Source organism: Athene cunicularia (assembly GCF_003259725.1).
Source record: "Athene cunicularia isolate RWA chromosome Z unlocalized genomic scaffold, athCun1 chrZ_part1, whole genome shotgun sequence".
NCBI classification, from domain to species: Eukaryota; Metazoa; Chordata; class Aves; order Strigiformes; family Strigidae; genus Athene; species Athene cunicularia.
The window spans coordinates 35,076,334-35,090,570 of record NW_020799142.1 but is presented as its reverse complement, the minus strand read 5'-3'; the positions used below and the strand labels follow the sequence as shown (position 1 = coordinate 35,090,570).

Genomic DNA, 14,237 nt, shown 5'->3' with positions numbered 1-14,237 from the left:
GTGGAATGATGATGTAACTCACCAAGGGGGAGTGAGGAGCTCTGGTGAATGGATGGCCTGAGTAAAACTTCTGCTCTTCTTCTGTTTATCCCATTCTCCACTTAATTACCGTGCCCAAATATTTTATAAAACACCCCCCTGTAAACAGCCTTTTCAGTGCTGAAAAGAGAACAGCAACTCGCACCAGCCGGCAGAGAATGCCTCTTCCTGTCCTTTTCTCCATTTAATTAATTCCACAAGGAGAGGGGAAGCGACCCGGGGCAGCAGGTGGGTTGTGAACAGCAGCGGGGGCTGTCAGGAGATCCCTGCAGGGGCAGGAGTGACCGGTGTTCCCACGGGGGCTGGCAACCGGCGGGCACGAGTGGGCAACCAGGAGGCACACAGCACCAGCCCGCCCCTGCCCCTTGGCCACCCCTCGCCGGGATCCTCCCACCAGTGCTGTTAGTGCTCATTTCCATCAGTTTGGCCACAGAAACTCCCAAGAAACCTCAGGTTTCTTGAAGACAAACCCACAATTTTCACATTTTTAATTTTTTTTTTTTTATTTCTTTTTTTCTCTGCGAATTCCCACGCGTAGGAAAGGGGTGTGAGATGCTCCAGAGAGCTCACTTTCCATACTTCTCTCTACGCATGCCATATTAAAACACCCCCTGAAAAGCCCCCGGGGCTCACAAGGCTGGGCCGGTGGCCACGGGCCAGTGCCAGCCTCCTGCTTCGGCTGTGCCCCTCCACAGCCCGGCTCCCTGCGGGATTGAACTGGGGCAGGTGAGCAGCCCCTCTCCAGAACAACTCCAGTCTGGCCCGAGGGCAATCCAAGGACCTGGCTGAAGGTTCCTCAGGAAGCAGAGGGGAGCAGGGGGGCAGGGACCCCCTTTCCCCGGAGAGGAGGAGCACACGGGCTCCTTTCAGACACCCAAACCCTCTGTCCCCAGCTGCAGCCTCCTCCCTACTTCTTAAGCAGAACAATTGGAGAAAAACCACGCAAAATGTTCATTTTTACAGAAGCTGCCAGTGCCACCCCCTCCAAGCGTTTCTGTGACTGTTTTATTTATCTGCTGCAATAGAGGCCGGGCTGCTCCTCTCTGACCACCCGAGCTGGCCCTTGCCAGCCCCCACGACCCCCCCACAAGTCCCTTGGACTCCTGGCGCTCGCTCGCTGCGAGTCACACAGAGAAATACTTATTGTAAAGAGAATGTGCTCCATAATTAAAACTTTCTGCTATTAGGGAGTTTATGATCTAATGATGCTATAGGAAGCGGAGTTTATGGTCACTGAATCAGTACTTGATTCTGAGAGTGCAATTAGCAAATCACAGAAACAGGGTATCAAAGAGTGTCGTTAGAGCCAGAGTCGCCCTCCTCTAATGAAATGCTAGCTTCAGTAGTATAATTATTAAGATCACCATTTCACTATTATAGTAATAACTGCAGATAATTGCACAATATTATCTTTCCCAGAATCATCTTCTCTGCATAAATTGAAAGGTTCAAAATATAATTCACAGGGCAAAACCCTCCCAGGAAATCCATGGGGAAGATCAGAAATAAACAGCAGAAGTGATGACTTGCCTTGATTGCAGCAAAGACATGTGGCTCCATCATGTGCTGCTTTCAGAAGGTGGTATCTCTGCCTAATTGGCCCACAGGGACAGCGCCGTACTGCGGAAGAATAAATTGGCTGTGTGACCAGAGGTACGGAGAGTCCACTGGAGTTAAATCCTGGTTACAAACAAAAGTAATGGTTACATGACATCTTTGGATCTATTTTTAATTAACTACCAATAAAGCAGGGCCGTAATTATCGGTTGCCCTGAGCCCCTCCCACCCATGATATATAGCTGGTGTGGTTATTACCTTCGGTGCCGTCCTTGTTCCATCTTCTGGGAGGGTCTCAAGGAGGACACAGATGCTCGTTGGGGTTGATGTCAAGCGAGGAGGCTTCGCTGACCTGGGGAGGTTACAACTTTCCTCAGCACCTGTACAGCCAAAACAGAGCAAAGAACAAAAAGATGTTATGTCTCTGCACATTCACAGAAAAAAAACAAAACCAAACCTTTTATGAACTTTGAGAACTTTTCTGCTGACACCTGAGCTACCAGGGGACTTCAGGGATGGGATTTAGCAGCCCCCAGCATCTCATCTCATCTCAACCTAAAGCAGACATCAACCCATGGTGGGTAAAATGTGCCTTGGAAGTATTTATTCCTTCTCCACTGACTGGAAATCGAGCTTAGCTGCCCACCACATTTACAGATACCAAAAATGAGGTGAAATGCTCCTTATCCTGGCTGCCTCGGGGATTAAGCAGGTACCCTGGCGACTCTGCTCCCATGTGCTTCAGCAGCATCTACGACCAAAGTCAGGCCGGGTACAACTTTCTCATGGGTTTGGGCACAAACCCCTGTATTTCCACTGATTATTTTTTATTGTGTAGGTAAAGAAAACACCATCCATTCCCTCTGCTCTAGGAAATAACTGCAGACTGCCCACAGGGGAGAGGGAGGGCAGCTCAGGAGCTCAGTTTGTGGCATTAAACACAACCAGCGGGCCTCTGGCATGACCTGCTGCTGGTGAAAAGTCCATTTCCAAGCAGCCACCACTGCACTGATTAAAACGGACTTGAACTTAAAAAAAAGAAGTACAGGAAAGATTTATTAGCACTGAAATTGCATTCTTGCCTGGAAGAAGGACCTTTTTTGATACCAAATAATTTCTTTCTGTCTAAAACCTGGAAATTTAGAAAGCTTTTCAAAATGCATTAGCATTATCCAAATCATAAGTAAGTTGGGATGTTAATGAACGTGGCTTCCTGAAAAAATGCGAAAAAAACAAGCAACATACAAGGCTGGATCTCCAGCAGCTGTAAGAAGGGGTGGTTCTTTACACTCCTGTAACTTATTTCCTGTAAAAAGTAACTTTAATGTTCTTGGCCTTCAACCTGCACAAATATGAGCCTGTGCAGCGAGTCACCACGTGTGAAAATGCCTGAGGAGCCGTAGGTGCTGCAACCTCTTCAGCACAGTCTGTCATCTACGCTAATAATTATGCTACAGACAGATTTAGCTGCACCCATTTTACAAACAGGAAAACTGAAAGGCAGCTACATCTGCTTGGCAGCTGTGTCAGCCTGAGATAGGCACAGAAATCCCAGTTTCCACATTTATTTTTAGCCAGATGAGATGGAATTGATACGAAAAGCCCAGTAAAATAAGTATGAAAAAGAAGCCATCACTCTGATGGTGAGGAATCTGAAGTGTTCTGTGCTGAAGATCGTCTCTGTGCAATATTAATGATTATGGATGATGGGGAAAAATGTTAAGCACTGAAAAAAAAGAAGAAAACTTCAGATGTGCCTCACTGGGAAACTAGAAAGGACACAGCTTCAAGTAATGATTATTTTTATTTAGGAAAACATTATACAAGGGACTCTTTCCAAGGAAAGCAATCTGGGTTGTGTCTGGGCTGAGTACACAATGTCATCCTGTTGCAAAAAAAGCAAACATCATACCAGGATGTATAAACAGGAGTGTCATGTGTAAGACACATGAAGTAATCCTCCACTCCAGGCAGCGGTGGGAAGGTCTCAGCTGGAGAACTGTCTCTGGTCTGGGCACAGCGTTGGGAGGGAGCTGGGGACCAACTGGAGACAGTCCAGGGAGAGCAGCAAGAACGGTCGGAGGCCGAAAAAAAAAAAAAAAAAAAAAAAAAGGAAAGATTGAAAGAGTCGGGCTTGTTTAGTCTGGGGAAGAGATGGGTGCAGGAAGGCGTGCAAAGCCTCCTGGAATATGCTTGAGGCTGCTGCAGGAGGAAGGTGATGGGCTCCCCTCAACGCCCACCAAGTAGAGGGCAAGGCAGAGAAACGGCTGCAGAGAAAAGAACTTTTCTGCTCAGTGTCTGTGCGTGCTCCTGCCCTGCCCGCAGTGATCTCTGCATGCTGCTTGTAAGGGCCCCTGAGACCCTTGGAGATGTTGGTTCCTATCACCACCAAGCTAAGATTAGAGATATTAAACATTATTTGGAATAGACCTATTATCCAAAAAAGCAGCAACACTGTTACCTGTTTTCTTTCCCTTTTTTTTTTTTTTTTAATCCCTACCACAGAGCAGGGGAGGTAGCAGAGCATCCTGAGCTAAGTTCAGCATGGAGGTGGCTAATCTCTCCTTCATGCTTCCGTACTTCTAAAAAACTGTGCAAGTGAGCAGAAATCCGCTGTATTTCAGACATCCTGTGAAAGGTTGTATCCCAGGACAGTTGCCCCTTGGGGAGGAAGAAATTTGTGACCTTGTTTAGCTGAGCAAGCACATCAGCTGCTGGAGCAGCGACGCTGTAAGCATTTCCAGCCCAGCTGGAAAGGAGGTCACGTTGCAGGCGGGCTACCTGCCTCGCGGGGGGCTCGCCGCCTGCTAGAGGCCGGGAAGCGGCACAGGGATTTATGAGAATCCACAAAAGAGAGAGGAGAGTCGTGCACGGCTACTCCCAAAGCTGGAAAATCACTTGCACCGTCCTGCTTAATGGTAACAAAGCCAACCAAAGGTGGGATGGGGAGGGGGAAAGCGCTCGGCGGCGAGAAGGCGCGGGGTGGCAAGTAAATGAAGCGTCGAGATCTGCTCTTTGCTGCAAGCAAAAAGTTTCCCTCGCTGAGAGGATGCAGCAAGGAGAGTTAGGGGTTTGTGAGACCAGTTTTCATTAGGGTTTACATTGTAATTTTGCCTAATTAGTCTCCAATAATTAATGCTGTGTGTGTAACGGAGATGTAATCAGACAAAATGCTGGTAAGTAAACCCCATGGAAACCATACATCTTTTGATAGTAATGATTATGTTCTTTTTTATTATTAAAGATCCCATTAGAAAGAATTTATTATTTTTCCCCTTTGTGAGAGAAATAATAAACATTACATCAGATGCTCTTATTTTTGGTATTGAGCAACCGAGTATATGTAATTAGCCACAGTTAAAAAGAAATTTTGTCTGAGTGGCTTTTGGGGAACATTACATCCAAATTACAACCCCGTAGATTTTTTTCATGTGAAAATACACTATCGATAAATAAATACAGCTTGTCTGGAAAAAACATTTAGATCCTGAAGAGAACATGCAGGAAAGAAAAGTGACGGCTCTGAGGGCTGGGAAACCCACTGGACAGTGGTCGGTACCACCACAACTGCCCTCACAATAACTTTTCTAGGGTATTTGCTTCCTGGAATCCACTCGTGAAGGCTGAAGCCCAGTGCCCAGCAGCACCCCAGGAGGTGCCCTCCGCAGGGGCGACCCGCACCCAGCCCTCTGCCTGCTGAACCTTCTCCTCTCCCAGCGGGGTTGGGCTGGATGCTCACAGACACGTTGAAGCGTCTCCGTGCCGACGAACCCCCAACCCAAAAAGACTCATTCAGACCGAAGAGATGAGATGTGCAGCTTTGTTCCAGTCAGATCCAAGGCGGTGCCACAAAACTCCGAAGGACCTGGCTGTGTGTGAGAGATGCAGTGCTTAACCCTGCGGGTTTCACAGCAAATACTGGGTTTGTTAACGGTTCTCTTGAATGTTTGAGGCTGCACATGCTCTCTGTGCCCTTGGCAAGTGTGACTACGATCCTGACCCGTGGGCAGTGGTGCTACCCCCAGGCTTTCTGTGACGGGGAGAAGGAGGAACATCCTTTCGGTTGCAGTGTGGCCTCATGTGACAACCAGAGGTGAAGCACACTCCAGGCGGCTCCGCAGAGCCTTTTGGGATGAAGCTGCCTGACCTACAAGCTAAGATGCTTCACAAGCATTATCCATGCCAGCAGTCAATAAATGTGACAGCAGTGGCACTGCCTGCATGGGGAAGTGAGGCTCCTCAGCATCTAGCGATAAGATGTCACATAATACAGCAGTCAGCGAGGGAGGAAATGAAATGAGAACTGCTAGAAACGCCGAGTGTTTGTTCTTTGCTTTTCGCCACTGAGAAATCCCTGGGGTGCTGATAGCATCCTGCAGAACGACGCGCCAACACCTGCCTGCCTCCCTCTCTCCCACCGCCGCTTAGGAGGAACAACCCACCGTGTGGCAACTTACGGGAAAGAAATCGCCCCTGAAGTATGAGAGAGGCCATCAAAAATTCCTCTTCAGGATATAAAGGATGTACCTACAGCTGGAGAGACTCCAGAGAGCTGAGAGGGACGCGGGTGGGACGGGTGGGGAGAGGCCACAGGGACGAGCAAGGCACCGGGAGGTCTCACGTGCGCGGAGAGCACCAGAGCTTGGCTCGTTTATCCCAGTGAAACTGAGACAGAAGGATGCGACTTGTCCCTAGCAATGTATCCCAGGTGAACACTGGGGAGGAAGAAGAACACTATAAACAAAAAGAGAATGTCTTCTAGAAGGAGAAATGGGGTTTAGCTAGCCTTTAAAATTAAACTGCCTGGAAACTGAGCATCTCACTGTCAGGGCAGTAAGGGTTTGCCTTCCAATGGGAGAAGCAATAAAAAAAATTGCTTTTAATCACAAAGTCAGTTTTCCTCAGGAGGTTCAGAAACAGGGAATATAAGATGGTGTCCCAGGGCTGAAGAGCTGGAACCCAGAGCCTGCTCTGCCCTTCGACAGCAGCCTGGCAGACGACAGCAGCAGGACGTACGGATGGGAAGGCTGCAGGAAGGTCTCATGGGGGTAACGCACCGTGACCCACCTGCTCCACACCCACCGCTCACGTTCCCCAGTGGGAGATGCTCAACAGGGAGCAGCAACGTATTTGCTCACATAATCGATACCTACCAGAGCTCGGGCTGCTTCTGAGAGCCACGTAAGCCACGAGGATTGGCAGGAGAAAGGCTGTGCTGAGTTACCTGTCAGGTGTTCTGCCTGGACGAGAGAGCGGGCAGCCAGGCGCCACCACCGTGGAAGAGCCACAACTGCCACACTCGTCCTAAGCTCGGCAGCTTCAAGAACTGCCTCTTTCTTCACAAAGGTATTACAGAGACTCGCCCAAACACACTGACAGTACAGAACAGCAGAACTGACCAAGGGGCTCCGAGGAAAGGAAGCGAGACGGGGAGATAATCAGGAAAGCAAGGACGGTCAGAGCCGAGGAAGAGGGACGCGAGCAAGCCTTGTGGTGTCGTGGAAGATGAAGGAGACGCCCATTCAGGCAGTACAATAAAACACAATCTGAAGGCAACTCAGCCAGCGTGATCTTGTCTTCTGGACAAGCTCCAAGCCGGGAGAGGACACAGACTGCTCCCACGATGAGGCGACTGCCTGGCTGAACTGGCAGGCACGAAGGAAAAAGTCACATCGAGGAACTCTCTGTGGGTAAAAAAAAAAAAAAAAAGAAGTGGTTCAAAATTCCCATTCTGTCAGTAATGGGAAACAGGAAGAAGGAACAACTTCATGATAACGATGACCTCTCAGAACAAGAAGATCCGCATTCCCAGGGTGGAGAGGGGATGTTCCAGCAGATGGCAAAGCCGGTGACTTCTGGCCGGTTCCAGACACCACTGAACACCCAACCCAACACTGGCCCGTGCCCTCCCCGAACAGGGCAGAGCCTGCACCGTGTCTGTCCCATCTTGGAGGGATGTTGGGAGACTCTTGCCAACGAGCATCCCCTCCTTCTGCACCGCCTCACGTCCGAACAGGCCACGATGGCTTTGGGACATTGTCCTTGTCCATGCGTGGCTTCCAGCCTTTGGGGGAGTGCTCCTTCTCTGTTCCCACCTCCACCTCTCCAAAAGCTCTCGAGTCCTTCACCCTTGCAGCTGCACCAGATGGCACGACCCGCTCGCCCCCTGCCTGACACACGCTGTGGGAAGGACAGCACAGTGAAGGAAGGCACAGCCCTGGAGCTCCCAGGAGAAAGCAAAAGAGAGGGGATGAGCCCCATGGCGTGGCCACAGAGCTGTCAGAGGCTGCAGCCCAACCACTGAGATCTGGTGGGGAAAGAACTGAGCAGCAGGGAACAGCTGGTGAGAAAGTTCTCTGTGCACGGAGAAATACTGAGCTGAGGTATTTTGCAGCTCTAAGGTGGGTTTTACAATGAAGTTGACATCCAAGACCAACCTTGGATGAGTATCCTCACCAGAGACACCTGCGGCCAAAGTTCAGGGCTGTGCTTGGCCTGGCTCAGCGCTGGTACTCGACCCTCGGTCCGCAGCATTCGCTGGGAGCAAATCAGGCAGGGGAGGAAGAAGTCAGGACCGCAAACTCCGCGCCTCCTCCAGCAGACTGCTGTCGAGAGAGAGCTTTGGGATTTCACAAGTACGTTGTCAACAGTTCCAGCTTGTCCAGACATAAATAGCAAATTTTACTGGGACGGAAGCCGTGTCCCCCCGCAGGGCCGTGCTTTTCCAGCTCAAGGTGCATGTTCATCCCTTCCATGGGTGCCATCTCCGCAGCTGCACTTGGACGCGCTTTTAATGGAAAGCCATTACAAGAGGAAGTCATTTCCACATCGTTCGCTGCTCGGAAATTTTGTTTCAGCAGACATTTAATGCAAATTTCAGTCGGTATCCACACTGAAGCCTTTGCTTGTTGAGAGTTGATAAATTTAAATGGCGCTTGCCTCAAGTGAAAAGATCCGAGTTTTTATACTGCAGCATTCGCCGTGGATCTTAAAAACAATGCATGCACAACTTACATCTAATGCATGAATTCATTTTTTAGTTTCAAAAACACAAGACACTTTTTAAAGTGATGTGCAGCCATGAATTTGGCCAGCTGCTTAATTCCGTATACAGTAAGGCTGTAGCAGGGAGCCTTTTCCATTTTGAATCAAATGGAATTTGTGATTTGCATGCACCTTTTGAGTCAAAATCAAACATTTGCCCTGGATTGGCCCTAGTTTAATTAAAATGATGAGAATGTGTGATATGCTTTTGGTCTAAGGCAAAAAGGATGCACAGCACTGAAATTTGGAACAAACATAAAAAAAATCGAGAAATGCATGGTTGGAAGTGATAAGAAATGCCAAGACTATGTATTACATGGGATCACGGGATGAAAATAGAAAATATCCTAAAAAAATTCTGGCGTACTGTGAAACTGTTGTCGGAAGGTTTGGATAGGATTACATGCTTTATGGATAATGTCCCCGTAACTAGCAGTGTCGAGGTTTGTAATCTTTGCTGTGCTCCTTCTGTAGCACTGATGGGGCTGCTCATCGGCGTGAGCAGATTTTCCCCTCTCGGTTTGGTGGAAGGGAAGGGGACGGGGACTTTATCTTGGACTGGTGGGGATCTTAACATTTGCAGATATATTTGTGTACACAAATACATTTCTTTCTGGTGTAGGGCGCAGACCTCTCTTAAATATAAGTTCTAGAAAACAATTGCTTATTTCCAGTGCCATCAATTTAGGGTTCTCTCTCTGTTATTCCTATCACTTTGTGCAGCGCAGGATCCAGCAGTTTGGGGTATCAATATTTCAGGATGTTGGTAAACGGGCTTTTGAAAACCTTTAAGCATGAACTTGCCTTTTGCCTTCCCAACCACACTGGCCAGAAAGGAGAACATGGGCACGGCCTCCTACCCCAGCCTGCAGCAGCGTGTTGGGAATTGCTCAGAAAAGCTCCATTTCAGGGCGTGAATTAGTGGATGAAGGGGTTAATCCCACTTCCCAATCGTCGCTTTCATGTAATTATGTCTGCTTCCTCCAGCGTATCCACACTTGCTTTCCACCATCCCATCATTCTCTTGAGTCACTACTTTGCTCAGGTTGAAGGTTTCAGGGAACAGGGTAAGGTTTTAAGAACATATTTTCCCCCCAAAAAAAAAGTTTATATAAAAAAATGTGATTTCAAAAAGCTGTTAAAAGACCAGATGATAGAAATAGATTTTGTTTTCACAAGAAAAAAAATGCCACTTGAACAGCTGAGTTATTTACAGTCTAAGAGCTTTCCACTCCGAAGATGCTTGTTTGATACCAATAAAGACCAACCTGACCTGATTTTATCCCCCCAAAAGCTGGTTCCTGGTTTAGCCTGGTCACTCAGGCCGCTTTTGTAGCCATCAGTAAGCCCCAGCCCCCCCCTTCCAGGACGCTTCACCCCCCAGGCCTGGCCACGGTGGAGAGGAGGCGATGGATGCGGTGCTGCTGCCATGCCGAGGGGGAGAGCTGCCCCGTGGGGCCCGCATCGCCCCCCAGCCCTCCACCCGCTCACCTGCCCACGGAAGAAAGCGCAGGGCAGATACTATAACCCTGATATTGGGTTAAAGGGTCATTTTTATAACCACTGTTGAGATACAGTGTCAGCTGCATACAGCAACTTCATACGATAAAGTTCCTTCCCGTATTAATTCTCCTCTTTTATGAAGAAACCCACACTGGGTCTCCATCAGCCCATCCCATTTCCTACAGCACCATGAGAGCTGACTTTATTTTAATTTGTAAATACTTTGATGTCTGTGGACTTGGCTCTTGTACAGTCCTAAACTACCAGCAGGAGGTAATAGTTTCCAGGACTTAACTTTACTTGATTTCCCACTATTCTTCAGGCTCCCTGATTTGCATTCATCTTAAGGGGGAACTATTCATTTTCAAGCTGAATTTTCTCCTGCTCTTGGGCTTCCTGCTATTCCAGGAGTCACGCAAGGCTCCGCTCTTGCAAACCAACCCATACATATGGTTTGAGAAGAATGGGTGGCAACGTGAATAGAAGGGGCCAAGCAGCAAAACTCCAGATGATACGGGAAGGGGAGAGAAGGAAGGAGAGAGGTGCAAAGCATAAGAGCTGGACTGGGAACGACCAGGGGAAACTGGTGAGGGTTTTTCCCACCATTGCTCACTCTGCCCTTTGTGCAGCATCTGAAGGGAGAGAAAAGTTTAAGAAAACTCCCACTTTTTTCCCTATATTTGCAGCAGTGTTTCAAGGGACCAGTTTTCCCAACTCCCCCTGTAATATCCCAGGGTCCCACAGTGAAATTAAGCCAGTCCACCAGGACAGTTGCTCTCCTCCTGGTTTGGGTCTCCAGGAGCCACAGGGCTGCACCCCCAAAAGTCACATGACATCCGGAGGTTCAGTCTGAGCAACCAACTAATGAGGTTAAGCCCTGTACGAGAATAAAGCCCAGCTCAGCCCTGGCCTTTGTCACATAGAGCAAAATGCCCAGGAATTAGAGGAGCAAGAGGACCTGGTGGCCGAGGGGAGATGGTCCTGCCCCCAAGGGCATCTCCAACTAGGACAGGAGGGAAACAGGGCAAACCAGCTCTGCGTACGATCGCCTCGGACCCCCAAACCGTGAGCTCAGTGCTCCCCACCAGCACCAAGCATCCTTTTAAAACTCTCAGGGTGTGCATCCCTAAAAGCAGCAGGCAGCACGGCTGTCATCCCGCCACACACGGCTTCCCGAGCTGTCATGATCGTCCCCGTCCCTCGAGCAGAGGCCGATCCCCGGGATGCCCAGTGCAAAAGCAGATTTAATGTAGGTACAGCTTATTGCCACGGGTCAGATGGAGAGAGAGCGAGGCATAAACAACCCTTCTTTGAGAAAGATGCCTTCTGCAGCCTCCAGGCTACTCAGCGTACCCTGAAGGACCGAGCTCTTTGCACAGAGAACAGACAACCCCAGAACTTAATGCGATTTTAGAAGAGACATCTTACTCCCCCTCCCTCAAACTGTTTTGGTTTGGTGCCCAGAACATCTGGTCACCCTATAGCCTTTTTTTTTTTTTAATCCTATAGATACATTTTCTCAGCACACTGCCGACTGCCAACAGATGAGCTGCAACTGCTGGCACCAGGGAGCCAGCGAGACATTAGCATGCGCGGCAGCTCGGCAGGAGCCCCCCTCCCACCGGCTCGGGGGTGCTGCCGCGGGGCTGCGCTGGGCTCTGCCAGTCCTGGCCCAGACTAACCGTACCCGCTTCAGGCAGGCACATTTGTTTCCACTTTAAACGTGAGCTTTAGCCCCAGCTGAAGGCAAAGGGGTCTAGTCTGAGAACAGTGTAGGCTTTTGGGCTGTTGTTTTGGGGCCACGGGTCCGTAGGGATGAGCTACGTGCCCACCCGACGGGCAGCGGGGCTGGCTGCCACCACAGCCACCCATGGGCAGGGACTGGGGACAGCCCCCGCTGCTGCTGAGGTGGCTTAGGTCTGAAATTGTCATTATTAAATTCCTTACGCAAACAGAAATATCTTTCAAAGCCTTTTACCATTAGCTGTTTGTAGAAGGAACTCTTTTTCCTTCAGCACTGATGGGTCCCTGGTGAGCACGAAAGATGCCCGTCATGTCTCGTGCCCACACCTGGAGCGTGGCAGGAGCAGAAGTGGCTCCTCAACCGCTGCTTGGGCCAGCCCAGCGTGGCCTGAGATGACACAGACTCTTACCTCAAGGTAATCTCCCCAAGCAGTGCACTCCCACGGGATAAAAACTGCCCATTAAATCCAGCCACGAGGAGCTCAGGGTGGGAAAAAAATGCCGGCAGCTGCTTTGCTGTGACGTGCAGGAGGATGGGCAGAAGCCCTCCAGGGTGGGAGGCCACCAAGGACACTCAGGACCTCCAGCAGAGCCTGTGGGGACCTCAGAGAACCACCGTGACGGAGGTCTAGGCTGAGCCTACAGCCCGTGAGTGAGGGGCCTTGGGGTGCCCGGGGCAGCTCTGGAGACCCTCTGCACTGGCAGAGGGGGAGGCACGGGGACACCTTTCCTGCGTGTATCACACACGTCGTGCACCTCGTGCCAGTTTGGGGGAGAAATTTGTAAAGTGTTGGCTTTCTCCGGGCAGGATGGCCGTGTCCAGCCTTGCCACTAAGCACTGTCCTGCTGGAGGGGCACGGGGTGTGCTCCCCTGGCACTTTGGGTGAGTTATTAACAGCCCACAGCTCACAACTGGCTCAGGGTGGGGATCCTCTGGCTCCACAAAAGCCTCACTACATGCAGTCAGATGGCTTCAGCACATGCTACGGGAACCTGACTTTTTCTCTCTCTTGTGTATTCCCCTACAAATGCATTTAAAATGTTGCTATAATGTCAAAAGAGACCCTTAGGATCATCAGATTTCAGAGGTCTAACTTAAAAAAAAAAAAAAAAGCCCAAAGACCTCAGCACATCTAGCCAAGCAGAATGTGTTAGAGCCAAGAATAATGATAAATCAGCAATCCAGCACAGCACCACCGTTCCTGCCAGCTGCTTGGGGGTGTCAGTGCCCAGCGAAGAGCACCCCGATCTCCTCTGCCAGGCCAGGCAGAGCACCACCGTGACCACCCCAAGGGAGCATCACAGCCCAGAGGGAACCCCCGGGGCAAGAGCTGGCCGTGCCAGGCAGGAACAGCAGTCCTGGGCCGGTGGCCCGCCAAAAAAAAAAGCTGTGTCTGGGCTGACGGCCCGGGGTCACATCCTGCTGCCCGGTCCTGGGGCTGCTGTGGGAGGGAGAGGTGCTGGTTCACCAAGGGGCAAAGCACAGCTGAGCACGGCACTGTTTGGGTTAGCAATACGCTAATATTAGTATGAATTGTAACATTTTAAAAAGTGTAACAAAATAAGCAAATGTTTTTTTCAAACCTTACCTCAGTCATGACATAAGTATTTCAAGATGTTCACCAAAGTATTACAAATCACAGTGTGGGCTATCAATCTGTCAATGAATAGCACAAGCTTTGGTATTTTCGAGTGATATTTGAAATCCTAACCCCATAAGAAAATTAAGTCAGGCAATAACATCCTGTTTTCCACAGAGAGCGCTCAGCTTCCCCAGCAGTGGGAAAAGGCTGCCGGAGCTGCACTCCTCATTCCTTAGCAAAGCATGTAATGCAAAGCACCAAGCATTAAGCCCTTCTGTTTTACACTGCACACTGATTTGGAAGCAAATATTTTTCCAACAACATCACCAAATTGAAAGCATTTTGCAAATCTGAAACCTTCTCACAATATTGTTTTGGGAAAAAAAAAAAAAACAACACAACAACCTGACTGAGTGAGCGTCGATCTGTCAGTGACAGAAGCCATTGCTGACAATTTAGCTGGGAAGTGCTAACCCACCGTGTCAGCAGCGCTGCCATCCCCCCCAGCTCGGCGGGGTGCTGCTGGGTGCCAGTCCCCCCGGGGCTCTGCACTGACCCCGGCCCCATCGGGCAGAGGCCGGACCCCAACACCCTGGGCTGGCTGCGCCAGAGACACCCTGTCCCGTCCTGCTCCACCCCCTCCTGCTCCATCCCATCCCGTTCCGTCACATCCCATCCCTTCACATCCTGTCCTGTCCGTCCCCTCCCATCCTGTCCCATCCCATCCTGTCCTCTCTCATTCCATCCCATCCCATCCCATCCTATCCC

At 49.9% G+C, this 14,237-nt stretch overlaps 1 long non-coding RNA gene across 1 annotated transcript in view; it reads right to left on the bottom strand.

Annotated features, from left to right (window-relative positions):
* Positions 1 to 1,574: 1,574 nt before the first annotated feature.
* Positions 1,575 to 14,237, bottom strand: part of LOC113489875 — a 33,459-nt gene continuing 20,796 nt past the window's right edge. Inside the window, exons 5-6 of the long non-coding RNA XR_003400105.1 lie at positions 1,855 to 1,976; positions 1,575 to 1,719 (exon numbers count right to left, since the gene is read on the bottom strand). This is a non-coding gene — a long non-coding RNA (uncharacterized LOC113489875). The remainder of the gene's footprint in view (positions 1,720 to 1,854; positions 1,977 to 14,237) is intronic.